Genomic DNA, 4,549 nt, shown 5'->3' on the forward strand with positions numbered 1-4,549 from the left:
TTAAGGAAAAGGGGATGATAAACGTCAAAATAGTGCTAAATTCGGTGATTTTTCGTACGAAACAAAATGCAAGAAAACCTGCTTGAAATGCAGGTTTCGCATATTATGCGAAATTCTGAGATTTGAAGGCCAAATCACATATTGTGATACTACATGAAATACTATCGAAATATTGGTAAAAACGAATATATATACGTAATATCAAACTACATGAAAAACCTGAAAATGTCACTATTTTACCAAATTTGAGGATTTTAACTTCGAATCATAGAGCGAGATTTCCTATTATTTAGATCCAAGAAAAGAGATATGACAATGTTGTTTCCAATACAAATGATAAAAATCAATGTGTTTTCATTAGAATTAACTAAAATGTTCCTGATTTTCCGTTTATATTACCGATGGAAGATGTACACGTAAAACCGCTCTAATCCGGCTGAAACGTCGATATATGCAAAAAAACCGAACTTCTCCCCTTTTCAATATCTTACTCAGTATTTAAACGAGAAACAAATAAATGATTGAAAAGGGAGTATTAAAGGTTATTATCTAATGAATTATGTGTGTGCATCATATTTATCGTATATATATGAATTAATACCAATAAACTGAAAATTCACAAAAACGTAGAAAAACGTCAAAATATTGTCTAATTCGATGATATTTTGTTTAAATCAAATTAAGGAAATGGGGATGATAAACGTCAAAATATTGCTAAGATCGATGATTTTTCGTACGAAACAAAATGCAAGAAAACCTGCTTAAAATGCAATATTATGCGAAATTCTGAGATTTGAAGGACAAATCACATATTGTGATACTACATGAAATAGTATCGAAATATTGGTAAAAACGAATATATATACGTAATATGAAACTACATGAAAAACGTGAAAAAAAATCACTATTTTACCAAATTTGAGGATTTTAACTTCGAATCATAGAGCAAGGTTTCGTATTATTTAGATCCAAGAAAAGACATATGACAATGTTGTTTCCAATACAAATGATAAAAATCAATGTGTTTTCATTTGAATAAACAAAAATGTTCCTGATTATCCGTTTATATTACCGATGGAAGATGTACAAGAAAAGCGCTCTATTCCGGCTAAACGTCGATATATGCAATAAAAACCGAACTTCTCCCCTTTTCAATATCTTTCTCAGTATTTAAATGATAAACAAATAAATGATTGAAAAGTAAGTATTAAAGGTTATTATCTAATGAATTATGTGTGTGCATCATATTTATCGTATATATATGAATTAATACAAATAAACTGAAAATTCACAAAAACGTAGAAAAACGGCAAAATATTGTCTAATTCGATGATATTTTGTTTAAATCACATTAAGGAAAAGGGGATGATAAACGTCAAAATATTGCTAAATTCGATGATTTTTCGTACGAAACAAAATGCAAGAAAACCTGCTTAAAATGCAATATTATGCGAAATTCTGAGATTTGAAGGCCAAATCACATATTGTGATACTACATAAAATAGTATCGAAATATTAATAAAAACGAATATATATACGTAATATCAAACTACATGAAAAACATGAAAAAAAACACTATTTTACCATATTAGAGGATTTTCACTTCGAATCATAGAGCGAGATTTCCTATTATTTAGATCCATGAAAAGAGATATGACAATGTTATTTCCAATACAAATGATAAAAATCAATGTGTTTTCATTAGATTAACTAAAATGTTCCTGATTTTCCGTTTATATTACCGATGGAAGATATACACGTAAAACTGCTCTATTCCGGCTGAAACGTCGATATATGCAATAAAAACCGAACTTCTCCCCTTTTCAATATCTTACTCAGTATTTTAACGAGAAACAAGTAAATGATTGAAAAGGGAGTATTAAAGGTTATTATCTAATGAATTATGACCAATAAACTGAAAATTCACAAAAACGTAGAAAAACGGCAAAATATTGTCTAATTCGATGATATTTTGTTTAAATCACATTAAGGAAAAGGGGATGATAAACGTCAAAACAGTGCTAAATTCGGTGATTTTTCGTACGAAACAAAATGCAAGAAAACCTGCTTGAAATGCAGGTTTCGCATATTATGCGAAATTCTGAGATTTGAAGGCCAAATCACATATTGTGATACTACATGAAATAGTATCGAAATATTGGTTAAAACGAATATATATACGTAATATCAAACTACATGAAAAACATGAAAAAAGTCACTATTTTACCATATTAGAGGATTTTCACTCCGAATCATAGAGCGAGATTTCCTATTATTTAGATCCAAGAAAAGAGATATGACAATGTTGTTTCCAATACAAATGATAAAAATCAATGTGTTTTCATTAGAATTAACTAAAATGTTCCTGATTTTCCGTTTATATTACCGATGGAAGATGTACACGTAAAACCGCTCTAATCCGGCTGAAACGTCGATATATGCAATAAAAACCGAACTTCTCCCCTTTTCAATATCTTACTCAGTATTTAAACGAGAAACAAATAAATGATTGAAAAGGGAGTATTAAAGGTTATTATCTAATGAATTATGTGTGTGCATCATATTTATCGTATATATATGAATTAATACCAATAAACTGAAAATTCACAAAAACGTAGAAAAACGGCAAAATATTGTCTAATTCGATGATATTTTGTTTAAATCAAATTAAGGAAATGGGGATGATAAACGTCAAAATATTGCTAAGATCGATGATTTTTCGTACGAAACAAAATGCAAGAAAACCTGCTTAAAATGCAATATTATGCGAAATTCTGAGATTTGAAGGACAAATCACATATTGTGATACTACATGAAATAGTATCGAAATATTGGTAAAAACGAATATATATACGTAATATGAAACTACATGAAAAACGTGAAAAAAAAATCACTATTTTACCAAATTTGAGGATTTTAACTTCGTATCATAGAGCAAGGTTTCGTATTATTTAGATCCAAGAAAAGACATATGACAATGTTGTTTCCAATACAAATGATAAAAATCAATGTGTTTTCATTTGAATAAACGAAAATGTTCCTGATTATCCGTTTATATTACCGATGGAAGATGTACAAGAAAAGCGCTCTATTCCGGCTAAACGTCGATATATGCAATAAAAACCGAACTTCTCCCCTTTTCAATATCTTTCTCAGTATTTAAATGATAAACAAATAAATGATTGAAAAGTAAGTATTAAAGGTTATTATCTAATGAATTATGTGTGTGCATCATATTTATCGTATATATATGAATTAATACAAATAAACTGAAAATTCACAAAAACGTAGAAAAACGGCAAAATATTGTCTAATTCGATGATATTTTGTTTAAATCACATTAAGAAAAAGGGGATGATAAACGTCAAAATATTGCTAAATTCGATGATTTTTCGTACGAAACAAAATGCAAGAAAACCTGCTTAAAATGCAATATTATGCGAAATTCTGAGATTTGAAGGCCAAATCACATATTGTGATACTACATGAAATAGTATCGAAATATTAATAAAAACGAATATATATACGTAATATCAAACTACATGAAAAACATGAAAAAAACACTATTTTACCATATTAGAGGATTTTCACTTCGAATCATAGAGCGAGATTTCCTATTATTTAGATCCAAAAAAAGAGATATGACAATGTTGTTTCCAATACAAATGATAAAAATCAATGTGTTTTCATTAGAATTAACTAAAACGTTCCTGATTTTCCGTTTATATTACCGATGGAAGATTAAAAATTAAAAACATTTAAAACCGCTCTAATGCGGCTGAAACGTCGATATATGCAATAAAAACCGAACTTCTCCCCTTTTCAATATCTTACTCAGTATTTAAACGAGAAACAAATAAATGACGGAAAAGGGAGTATTAAAGGTTATAATCTAATGAATTATGTGTGTGCATCATATATATCGTGCATATATGAATTAATACCAATAAACTGAAAATTCACAAAAACGTAGAAAAACGGCAAAATATTGTATAATTCGATGATATTTTGTTTAAATCACATTAAGGAAAAGGGGATGATAAACGTCAAAATATTGCTTAATTCGATGATTTTTCGTACGAAACAAAATGCAAGAAAACCTGCTTAAAATGCAATATTATGCGAAATTCTGAGATTTGAAGGACAAATCACATATTGTGATACTACATGAAATAGTATCGAAATATTGGTAAAAACGAATATATATACGTAATATCAAACTACATGAAAAAAATCACTATTTTACCATATTAGAGGATTTTCACTTCGAATCATAGAGCGAGATTTCCTATTATTTAGATCCATGAAAAGAGATATGACAATGTTATTTCCAATACAAATTATAAAAATAAATGTGTTTTCATTAGATTAACTGAAATGTTCCTGATTTTCGGTTTATATTACCGATGGAAGATGTACACGTAAAACTGCTCTATTCCGGCTGAAACTTCGATATATGCAATAAAAACCGAACTTCTCCCCTTTTCAATATCTTACTCAGTATTTTAACGAGAAACAAGTAAATGATTGAAAAGGGAGTATTAAAGGT

This window comes from Procambarus clarkii, chromosome 37 (assembly GCF_040958095.1).
Source record: "Procambarus clarkii isolate CNS0578487 chromosome 37, FALCON_Pclarkii_2.0, whole genome shotgun sequence".
Taxonomy (NCBI): Eukaryota; Metazoa; Arthropoda; class Malacostraca; order Decapoda; family Cambaridae; genus Procambarus; species Procambarus clarkii.